This window comes from Erpetoichthys calabaricus, chromosome 12 (assembly GCF_900747795.2).
Source record: "Erpetoichthys calabaricus chromosome 12, fErpCal1.3, whole genome shotgun sequence".
Lineage (NCBI taxonomy): Eukaryota > Metazoa > Chordata > Cladistia > Polypteriformes > Polypteridae > Erpetoichthys > Erpetoichthys calabaricus.
The window spans coordinates 162209591-162221820 of record NC_041405.2 but is presented as its reverse complement, the minus strand read 5'-3'; the positions used below and the strand labels follow the sequence as shown (position 1 = coordinate 162221820).

Below are 12230 nucleotides of genomic sequence, written 5' to 3'. Positions count from 1 at the left end.
TCAGAACATAATTTATTACTGGTATTATAAAGAAAAATTTTGTTTATTGATTAGGTAATATAAAAATAAATAAAAAATCTACAACATGTAAATATAAAGAAAACCTAAATGTTAAAAGATATCGAGCGTCTTCAATATCACATATGTTACAGCCATTATGATAGACAGGCCACCAGCAATAAATACGTACAATGTAAGAAAAATTGTATAAAATGTGTGTACAGTTACACTAAACGTATGTACATGTACCAAGTACGTAAAAAATTAGTTATGGGTACTCGGCAGCAGTGAAACACGTTGATGCTGAATGAGCGAGACAAGATGCTGGCTAACGCAAAGTGGAATCGAATGCTGTTCTCCGATTGGGTAGCTTCTCTGCCATCCGCCAATAGCGTCCCTTGTATGAAATCAACTGGGCAAACCAACTGAGGAAGCATGTACCAGAAATAAAAAGACCCATTGTCCGCAGAAATCCGCGAACCAGCGAAAAATCTGCGCTATATATTTAGATATGTGCCTCACAGTAAGGAGACCCGGGTTCGCTTCCCGGGTCCTCCCTGCGTGGAGTTTGCATGTTCTCCCCGTGTCTGCGTGGGTTTCCTCCGGGCACTCCGGTTTCCTCCCACAGTCCAAAGACATGCAGGTTAGGTGGATTGGCGATTCTAAATTGGCCCTAGTGTGTGCTTGGTGTGTGGGTGTGTTTGTGTGTGTCCTGCGGTGGGTTGGCACCCTGCCCGGGATTGGTTCCCTGCGTTGTGCCCTGTGTTGGCTGGGATTGGCTCCAGCAGACCCCCGCGACCCTGTGTTCGGATTCAGCGGGATGGAAAATGGATGGATGGATATTTAGATATGCTTACATATAAAATTCGCGATAGAGTGAAGCCGCGAAAGTCGAAGCACGATATAGCAAGGGATTACTATTTGCATTCTCCACTCCAATCCAGATGGTCTACCACTAGAAGACTCCTACAGACCAGGACCAGCCTTCTCAGAAGGTCTTCATGATTTGGTACTTGAAGGCCACTGGTCTGGAGTCATTAGGTGAAGAGGCGCCTGCTTTACAATGCAGGATGTTTACCACAGCAGCAGCAACAGCAACAGTTTCTGCAGCCAGAGGGACAAATTGAACAGGTGACAGAAGACACCACAATGTTGGTCAATACAGGCCTGAAGAACAAGAGGACAAACTCCATCTCATCACACGGCTGTTCCTGTGTGTATCCTTCTCAGCTGTCTCCTCACTTCCGTTATGGACAGTCCTTACTGATGGCCAGAGGTGGAGCCATTAATGGCAATTCCAATCGATGTGGTAGGAGTTGCTGATGTAGTAGGGAAGGTGGCAGTAGGAGGGGAGAAAAAAAATGGTTTAGGGCATTACCATCACCATCCTCTTCGAATTGCTCGAGTCCAGTAATGATGCCCGGTCCATTCCAGACATTCTTCATGTTATCCTGAGTGAATCAGTTTTTGATTTTAGATTTATAAACTTCCTTCCTTTCATTCTTTCTCTTCAGCTCTCACTGGGTGCCCTTTAGAACCTTTTTGTCACTGGTTTTGAATGCCAAGTGTATGCCATAAATGCACAAATTGGCTTTCAAATACCACAAGTCTGCTACGGTTAATTCAAGATTTGCACACTTTTGAGTCAATCATTGGATTTTTAATGTACACAGAGAAGCAGCAGTGGGGACTGAAGAGACAACTTTATGGTTTCCAGTCTTTTAGCGACTAAGAGAGGACGCTGCCTGTATAACTCATTGACTACAATTAAGTAAATATATATGTGGACATCATCGTCCGGGATTTACCTGGCACAGAGCTGGGGTTTGATTCACCCGATGCGGACAGTGGATTCAGAAAATGAACAAACATCACTTTACAGTGCATTTCATGAGTCCAACTGTAAAGCACCAGTCTATCTGCCAAGTCTGCTGCCATTCCATACTCATCGGGAATGCCCATCCCAACTGGTCATTTAAACTGCCAGTAGTGCAAACGCACACAATGAAAACTGGGGAAAGGATTATAAAGAGAACGCTTAGGGAAGCAGAGAGTGGGGTTTTCGTGTCAGGGACATTAACAAGTGACACAGGAATTGAAACAGCAGGAAGAGAAGCATCCAGAAAAACAAAGGTCTGCATATGGTGGCCATTGATTTGAAGAAGAGTGACTTGAGACAGTCTGGTGGTGCACGAGAGAGAAAGGAGGAACAGAGAAGTGTGTGAGGAGTGTCCAGGAAATGTATGAGGGACTAAAGACTCGGGTTAAAAGCGGTGTTGGGGTAACAGACGAGATCCCAGTCTGCCCTGGGGGTCTTCTTGAATTCTTTAACTATTTGATCTCATTAGGGATGCGCTGAGTCATGGGAAATAAGACTAATTTCCCCGGTGAAGGCTGATGACACGGTGTTGTGTAGCACCAGAAAAGAGGAAGTGGTGAGGAAGTTAGAAGGCCAAGGATTAAAGATAAAGAAGAAGCAGCCAGAAAATTTGAGGTTTAGTGAGGATCAGGATTCAGAAAGCTGGCCTGCAGGGAGAGGGACTGAAAAGAGTGGAAACATTTAAATAGCTAGGAGCAGAGGTGCCCGTAAATGGAAAGAAAATCAGATGCAGAGATCACCCACAGAGTACAGTGTGGATGGAAGAATTGGAAGAATGGATCAGGAGTATTGTGAGATCAAAGAAATAAGGCAAAGGCCAAAAGGTAAGGTTTAAGTAATGCCAATAAATGCTGAAAGGAGCAGAGACACGTCCAGTAAAAGCAAGAGAAGAAGTTGGATGTGGAAGAAAGGAGAATGTGGAGATTACACAAAAATAAAAAAAGAACAGAAGAAGAAATGAGACAATCAGAGGTACAACAAAAGTGGAAGAGACATCTAAGAAAGTACAGGAAAGTAGGCTGAAGTGGTATGGACATGTGATGAGGAGAGACAGACAATGTGGGCAAAAGTGTGAAGGGAATGGAAATACAGAAGAAGAGGAAGCAAAGGAGGCCAAAGACCACCTGAAGGAAAAGGGCGGAGGAGGAGCTGACCAAGCTGTAGGGAGAAGGCTGGTCAAGCACATTGACCCCCATTACAAGTGGGAAGAGGAGAAGAAGAGCAGAAACAGGACATCACATCGGTCTGAAAAAGCTGTGCTCTACATAAAAAGCTCTTTTGGGAGATGCATATGGTGATATGCAAGACAAAAAAAACAATTTTGTTCATTTTAATTTTAGGCAGTGCAAGAAAAATGTGATTAGTGCATAAAGCGAGGCTTTATTACAAAAGTAATACTAAAATCCCCAGAGGCCTGAAGACAGAAAGAAAATAGCAAGCGTTTGCAATTTGCTCACCGACAAGAAGCTCCAGATGGTCTGCAAGAAGCCAATTTAAAAATAAAATGATGGCATCTGGAGGGAACGTAACGACACTTTACACAAAGTTCAAGCAAAAGGCAACAGGTTTGTATAAAAACCTTAAAACCGGTCTGTTCATGTGCTGTCCGACAGGCAGGTCAAAAGCAGAGTCTCCTCCATGAGAGATGAAGACTTTAGCTGCAGGGAAGAACTCGTGCTGTTAAAATATCCTTTTTGGGTGGAGTATTCCTTTATTACACATAGTCGTCGTCCCCCACGGCTTCATCCTCGTATTAGTGAAACAGGACAGCGAGGTGGACCCCGCCCGGCTCCCTATACCGGACGTTACTCATCCCCTCGGCCCGCAGCCTCTCTCTCGGATTAGCGAAAATATATCACTCCTGCAAACGAACTAGGACTCTTAACACAATGAGAGAAGTCACAAAATCAACCGGAATGTTCAAGCAAATTATTGAAAATAATATACACAGTACTGTGCAAAAGTTTTAGGTAGGTGTGAAAAAATGCTGTAAACAAAGAATGCTTTCCAAAATGGAAGTGTTAATCAATTATTTTCATCAATCAACAAAATGCAGTGAATGAACAAAAGAGAACTCAGAATCAGAATCAGAATCAGCTTTATTGGCCAAGTATATGTACACATACAAGGAATTGGACTCCGGTTTTACCTAGTATTGTCCCTGATGCTGTGAGATTGACTTAAGTGTTCATGAGAGTGATGGCCTGAGGAAAGAAACTGTTCACATGTCTGGTAGTTTTGGCGTACAGTGCTCTGTAGCGCCTACCAGAGGGAAGAAGTTGAAAAAGGTTGTAACCAGGGTGTGATGGGTCTGCAATGATGTTTTCTGCCCGTTTCCTGACTCGAGATCTGTATAAGTCTTGAATGGAGGGCAGATCAACACCAATGATTTTTTCTGCAATCCTGACTGTCCGTTGAAGTCTGTTCCTGTCCTGTTTTGTGGCTGAGCCAAACCAGACTGTGATAGATGAACAGAGAACAGACTGGATTACTGCAGAGTAAAATTGGATGAGCAGCTCCTGAGGCAGGTTGAACTTTCTGAGCTGGCGCAGGAAGTACAACCTCTGCTGGGCCTTTTTAACAATTGTGTTTATGTTTAGTTCCCACTTTAGGTCCTGGGAAATTGTGGATCCCAGAAACCTAAAGTTTTCCACAGCGGACACAATGCTGTTGAGTAGTGTGAGAGGGGGCAGCACTGGGGGGCTCCTCCTGAAGTCCACTGTCAACTCCACAGTTTTAAGCTTGTTCAGCTCCAGGTTGTTTTGACCGCACCAGAGGGCCAGCTGTTCGACCTCTCGTCTGTATACAGACTCATCACTGTCCTTGATGAGGCCAATGACTGTCATATCATCTGCGAACTTCAGGATTTTAACAGACGGGTCTCTTGAGGTGCAGTCATTTGTGTAGAGGGAGAAGAGCAGAGGAGAGAGGACACATCCCTGGGGGGCGCCAGTGCTGACTGTTCGTGTGCTGGATGTGATTTTTCCCAGTCTCACTTGCTGCTTCCTATCTGTCAGGAAGTTTTTGATCCACTGGGAGATGGGAGCTGGTACAGTGAGCCAAGTGAGTTTGGTGTGGAGGACTTCTGGAATGATAGTGTTGAACGCCGAGCTGAAGTCCACAAACAGGATCCTAGCATATGTCCCTGGAGAGTCGAGATGTTGCAGGATGTAGTGCAGTCCCATGTTGATTGCATCATCCACTGACCTGTTTGCTCGGTAAGCAAACTGTAGGGGGTCAAGCAGGGGGTCTGTAATGTCCTTCAGGTAGGTCAACACCAGTCTTTCAAAGGATTTCATGACCACAGACGTCAGGGCGACTGGCCTGTAGTCATTTAACCCTGCAATGGAGGTTTTCTTTGGAACCGGGATAATTGTGGAACGTTTAAGGCAGGAGGGAACTTCACATAGCTCCAGGGATCTGTTGAAGATCTGTGTAAATATGGGGGCCAGCTGATCAGCACAGACTTTAAGACAGGAGGGTGACACACCATCTGGACCTGGTGCCTTCCTGATCTTCTGTCTCCTGAAGAGCTGACTCACGTCCCCTTCACAGATCCTGAGTGCAGGTATGGTGTCAGTGGGGAGGGGCAGGGGCTTGGTAGTGAGTGCTGGGACTGTATTTAGATTGGCGTGGGTGAGAGGTGTGAAAGAGGGATTATCAAACCTGCAGTAGAACAAATTCAGCTCGTTGGCTAGTTGATGGTTCTCTTCAGTATGGGGGGATGGTTTCCTGTAGTTGGTGATGTCTTTCAAACCTCTCCACACTGATGCAGGGTCGTTGGCTGTAAACCTATTTTCCAGCTTTTCAGTGTAGCACCTCTTTGCTACTCTGATCTCCTTTGTCAATGTGTTTCTGGCTTGATTATACAGGATTCTGTCCCCACTTCTGTAGGCCTTCTCCTTAGCCTTACGAAGCTGCCTGAGTTTTGTAGTAAACCAGGGTTTGTTGTTGTTGTATGTGCGAAAAGTTTTCATGGGCACACACATATCCTCACAAAAACTGACGTAGGATGTCACAGTGTCAGTAAGCTCATCCAGGTCTGTCGCTGCAGACTCAAAAACACTCCAATCAGTACAGTCAAAGCAGGCTTGTAGTTCCAGCTTTGCCTCGTTGGTCCATCTCTTCACCGTTTTCACCACAGGCTTTGCAGATCTTAAGTTCTGCCTGTAAGTCGGGAGAAGATGAACCAAACAGTGGTCAGAGAGTCCCAGGGCAGCACGAGGGACAGAGCGATAAGCATCCTTTAATGTAGTGTAGCAGTGGTCCAGTGTGTTTTTGTCCCTGGTAGGACACTTAATATGCTGACTGAATTTTGGCAGTTCTTGCCTGAGGTTTGCTCTGTTAAAATCACCAAGAACAATGAGCAGGGAGTCCGGGTGTTTGTGCTCCATGTTAGTTATCTGGTCAGCCAGGTGTTGTAATGCTTCACTAACACAGGCCTGAGGTGGGATGTAAACACCAACCAGAATAAACGAGGAAAACTCCCGCGGTGAATAGAACGGTTTACAGTCAATGAAAAAAGACTCTAAGTGAGGGCTGCATGTTTTGATTAGTACTGTGACATCTGTACACCAACCTTCGTTTATGTAGAAACAGATTCCGCCTCCTTTCGTTTTCCCCGAGAGCTCCATGACGCGGTCCGCACGGAGAAGTTGGAAGCTCGGCAGGTATAATGCGCTATCGGGGATGTGCTCACCAAGCCAGGTTTCAGTGAAGCACAGGACAGCAGATCTGGAAAAGTCCGTGTTTATTCTGTTTAACAGAAGCAGTTCGTCCATCTTGTTGGCCAAAGAGCGGACGTTCGCCAGGTGAATTGAAGGGAGCGCAGTTCGAAATCCCCGGTGGCGCAGTTTAACAAGCGCTCCGGCTCGCTTCCCTCGTCGGCGTCTCCTTCTAATTCCGTAAAGGGCAGCTGCTCCTCCGACTAAAAGTTCTGTAAAGTATTCCGTCTGAGTGAAAGACGGTGAAAAAATTTCACCAGCGAATTGACCGATGTGTAAGAGTTCCTCTCTGCTGTATGTGATCAGAGGTGGACAGCTTATCACGGAACAAACAAACAAAAACAGAGAAAGCACCAAGGAACGAGGCACCGAGGCTGCCATCTGCGGCGCCATGATGTTGTTTCTAAATCAAATCAATATTTGGTGTGACCCTTTGCCTTCAAAACAGCATCAGTTCTTCTAGGTACACTTGCACACAGTTTTTGAAGGAACTCGGCTGGTAGGTCGTTCCAAACATCTTCGAGAACTAACCCCAGATCTTCTGTGGATGTCGGCTTCCTCACATCCTTCTGTCTCTTCATGTAATCCCAGACACACTCGATGTTGAGATCAGGGCTCTGTGGGGGCCATACCATCACTTCCAGGACTTCTTGTTCTTCTTTACGCTGAAGATAGTTCTTAATGACTTTGGCTGTATGTTTGGGGTCGTTGTCCTGCTGCAGAATAAATTTGGGGCCAATCATACACCTTCCCTATTGGTATTGCATGATGGATAAGTATCTGCCTGTATTTCTCAGCATTGAGAACACCATTAATCCTGACCAAATTTCCAACTCCATTTACAGAAATGCAGCCCCAAACATTCAAGGAACCTCCACCATGCTTCACTGTTGCCTGCAGACACTCATTATTGTACCGCTCTCCAGCCCTTCGACGAACAAGCTGCCTTCTGCTATAGCCAAATATTCAAATTTTGATTCATCAGTCCAGAGCAGCTGCTGCCATTTTTCTGCATCCCAGTTCCTATGTTTTCGTGCATACTTGAGTCGCTTGGCCTTGTTTCCACGTTGGAGGTATGGCTTTTTGGCTGCAACTCTTCCATGAAGACCACTTCTGGCCAGACTTCTCCGGACAGTAGATGGGTGTACCTGGGTCCCACTGGTTTCCGCCAGTTCTGAGCTGATGGCACTGCTGGACATCTTCCGATTTCGAAGGGTAATAAGCTTGATGTGTCTTTCATCTGCTGCACTAAGTTTCCTTGGCTGACCACTGCCTCTACGATCCTCAACGTTGCCTGTTTCTTTGTGCTTCTTCAAAAGAGCTTGAACAGCACATCTTGAAACCCCAGTCTGCTTTGAAATCTGTGTCTGGGAGAGACCTTGCTGATGCAGTAGAACTACCTGGTGTCTTGTTGCTGTGCTCAATCTTGCCATGACATGAAACTGTCTTCACAACCTCACCTTGGTAGCAGAGTTTGGCTGTTCCTCACCCAGTTTGAAGCTGTTTCTGTTTCAACCTACGTGTGACATTGATGATCATTAGCACCTGTTTGGTAGAATTGGTTGATCAAACACCTGACTAGAATCCTACAAAATTCCTGACTTTGTGCAAGTGGACCTGTAAGAATTGATGCTGGTTTGAAGGCAAAAGTTAGGAACACCAAATATTGATTTGATTTAGATCTTTATTTTGTTCACTCACTTTGCATTTTGTAAATTGATAACAATTACCGTATTTTTCGTACCATAAGACGCACTTTTTTTTCCTCAAAAGTGGGGGGAAAATGAGGGTGCGTCTAATAGTCTGAATGCTGTCCAGTAAGGCTGTTGTAAATGGATACAGTGGACGCTTGACTTATGAACTCAATTCGTTCGCGAGGGCTGGTTGTAAGTCAAGTTGGTTGTAAGTCAAGACTATTTTTCCCTTAAGAAATAATGGAAATACCCATAATGTGTTCCGAACCTCCCACAGCAACACTTACTTAACCTTTTCATAGTAAAAAAGGGTTGTATAATGTGCATAATTTACCAAAACACCAATAATTTTTCTAATGTACTAACCAAAACGTTATAAAGAAGTGCCTAGCCTACCAGAAACAACAATTTCATACTGTACTCACCATTTAATTTGACATGTTTGGGCTGCAGGAAGGGAGGAGGAGGAGAATGAAATGGAAGGTGGTTATTGTTTGGAAGGAGCCTCCTTATACAAATCTTTTCTTTGTAAAATTGTCAAGATGGTGGATTGCGACATGCTGTACATATTAGCGAGATCGGTCACACGAACACCACTCTCATATTTCCGCACAATGTCCTTCGTTTCAATTGTGATCGCTTTCTTTACCTTCATTACCTTCTCTTCCTTTCTTAGCAAATAGCGAAATAAATGATATAAATCACTGCACTGACCGAAATTATGACGGACGCTTACGAACGCTCTCGGCTGTTTGTTTACAATCGCGCAAGCGGATACACGTGACCGCATGTCAGGCCAGTCGTATATCAAGGGTCGACTGTATTTGTTTGCCCATGGTGTCCTATGCGCTGTCGCCCGCTGCTGCGTTTGCTTACTATCGCTTACGGTACTTACAATTTACAGTTCAGGTGCTGGAGGTGATGTGAGCCCTCCCCGCCCCTCATAGCTACAGCTGCTCAATCAGCAATGCCATACGGACGGACGCCGAGGGAACGCCCGCCCAAGGGAACGCCTGCCCACCACTCTTGGACACACCAAACCAATCGGGTGCTGGAAGTGATGTCAGACCTCCCCGCCCCTCGTAGCCAGAGTTGCTCAATCAGCGATGGCGTACGGACAGGCGCCGAGGCAATGCCCGCCCACCGCTCTCAGACACGCCACACACCCTGCATCAAATGATGTGAAAGGAGGCGGGATAGCATCCACCAACAGTAGGAGTCGGATGACTCGATGGCGATGACGGCGCGAAGTGGGGAGGGGGAAGGACTTAATGTACCGGTACCTGAGAAAATAAAAGATTATTAAAACCATGACAGCCTGTGACAGTCGTCTCCCTTTCTCCCTCTGCCTGCTTCTTACTGTGCTGGTACTAATGTGCTGCTCCATGTCCAGCTTGTTGCAGCTGTGTCCGTGAGAGCACTGCATTTCCCGCCTCCTGGAGTCTCAATGGTCAGTCAGTCATTCAAATGACATGATCAGCACAGCTCACGCCTCCCCTGTGTGTGTGTGTGTGACACTGATTGACTGACTGACAGGATCAGATCATCAAGGACAGGTCCAGACAGGAGGATTCAACTCCATCACCAGAGTTGTTCTAGGTACCGTACTTCTACAACAAAATGTGTTTAAACAAAAAACAAATGTACAGTGGTATATTAAAAAAAAAATACAAATAAAAAAAGCCCTGCCTAGGTGCTTTTTTAAAGGGCACTAACCAGCAGCACTTACAAAACAAAATAAAGGCATGATCAGCATCTATGCACTGCATAGTTACTACTTTTTCTACTCACCCATCCGTGGAGCCGCTGTTCGCCCTGTCACCTGCTCCATTTGGCGGAGCACGGGTTCGTCCAGTTGGCTTCTTGATTGGCCGGCCGGGACTATGTGATGCCGCTCAGTGCCCTGACAGACAGGGTATCCTTCAATAAGGGCGCGCACAAAAAGGCGAGCTTCAAAAGGGCAACCTCAATTGAGCACGGCATTTTAATTTTCTTGCTTTCGCCTTTTTATACGTTCAGTCATTGCCTTTATCTAATAAATTTTCTGTAATAATTTTGTTGCGTTTGCCTTTATTCGCTGCGCCCAATTGAGGTTGCCCTTTTGAAGCTCGCCTTTATTTACGCGCGCCTTTATTCGCCGTGCCCAATTGAGGTTGCTCTTTTGAAGCTCGACTTTTTGTGCGCGCCCTTATTGAATAGAACCCCCTGACAAGCAGGCAAGGAGCCCGTCATGGCAGAAGAGACACACATAGTCTCTCCTGCCATGCAAAGCCCTGCCTGTCGGGCTGGTTGGTGCCCTTTAATAGTAATACGGCTTAGTGATGCATGGATTAAGACTTACAGTAACCCATGTGCATCGCCAAGCGGTATGAGTCAAATTATTGATGTGTACGGTAATATGTATCATAACAACTGACAGTTCTTTCATTACTGTATTTTCCTCAGAAAAACACCAATTCTCTAACGGTACAAAATGTCAAAAACGAGAAGATTAACATATAAAATTCCGTTTAAACTGGAGGTAGTAAAATATGCAAAAGAACATGGAAATAGAGCAGCGGAGAGACATTTTGGGTGACCTCCAACTGAAAAAATGATGAGAGTGGAGGAAACAGGAGGATCAGCTGCAAAAACTTGATAAAACTACTGGTAAGCACACTTTTCGTGGGCATGTTGCAAAATGGCCACAGTTAGAAATTGACATGAAAGAATGGATCACACGTCACCGGAATATGGGCTTCTCAGTTTCTACAAAAATGATCATCTATGAAGCCAAACGCATTGCTGCAGAGAAAGGCATTAAGGATTTTACTGGCTCACCATCATGGTGCTACAGATTTATGAAGAGAAGCGGTCTTGCTATGCGCACCAAAACAAGAATTGCACAAAAAATGCCACAAGAATATGAACCGAAGATTCTGTCTTTTCATAAATTTGTAATTAATGCTAGGAAAAAAAATGATTTTCCAATGGACCAGATTGGGAATATGGATGAAGTCCCGCTAACCTTTGATGTGCCATCTAATAAGACGGTTGACCTCAAAGGTGCCAAAACAATAACTGTGAAAACCTCAGGACATGAGAAAACACATTACACTGCTGTGTTGTCCTGATGTGCTGACGGCACCAAATTGCCACCGATGCTAATTTTCAAAAGGAAAACTTTTCCAAAAGATGTTATTCCACGAGGAGTTGTTGTGCATGTTCATGAAAAAGGATGGATGGATGAAAATGGAATGAAAGTATGGATTGAAAAAGTGTGGTCCAAACGTCCTGGAGGGCTTCTGAAAAAATCTGCTTTATTAGTGCTTGACCAGTTCAGAGCACATATTAGCGAAACAACAAAAAACAGATTTAAAGAGGTGAAGACTCATCTAGCTGTAATTCCTGGGGGTCTTACCAGCCAGTTGCAACCTCTCAACGTTTCAATCAACAAACCATTTAAAGTCTTTATGAGAGAAGAGTGGAACAAATGGATGGCTGCTGGGAATCATGATCTGACTCCTACTGGATGAATGAAGAGGCCCACTATCACTCAAGTTTGTGAATGGGTTAAAACATCGTGGCAGTCAGTGAAGGAGGATATCATTGCACGATCATTCAAAAAATGTGGCATTAGCAATGTCTTAGATGGAACTGAAGATAATATCATATATGAAGATAGTGAAGAAAGTGATATAAGTGATTGTGAGCAACTGAGTTTTATAAATTCTGACACTAGCGATGATGAGTTTTTGGGGTTTCCAGAAAACTAGAAAAGTGCTTGAGCCTCTTAAGTCTTTTCTCATTTGTTAATGGAAGTGATGATGGTTCTTAACACCACTGTTGAGTTTACGCTGTTAAATATTACCATATTTTGTTATATTCTAATAAATATTTTAGTATATCGGTACTATTTGGTTCAGAATATTTTTTTCTTGTTTTCCTGCTCTA

At 44.7% G+C, this 12230-nt stretch overlaps 1 protein-coding gene across 1 annotated transcript in view; it reads right to left on the bottom strand.

Annotated features, from left to right (window-relative positions):
- dapk3 (death-associated protein kinase 3) overlaps positions 1-12230 on the bottom strand; it is an 89302-nt gene that overhangs the window by 28753 nt on the left and 48319 nt on the right. The window lies entirely within an intron of this gene.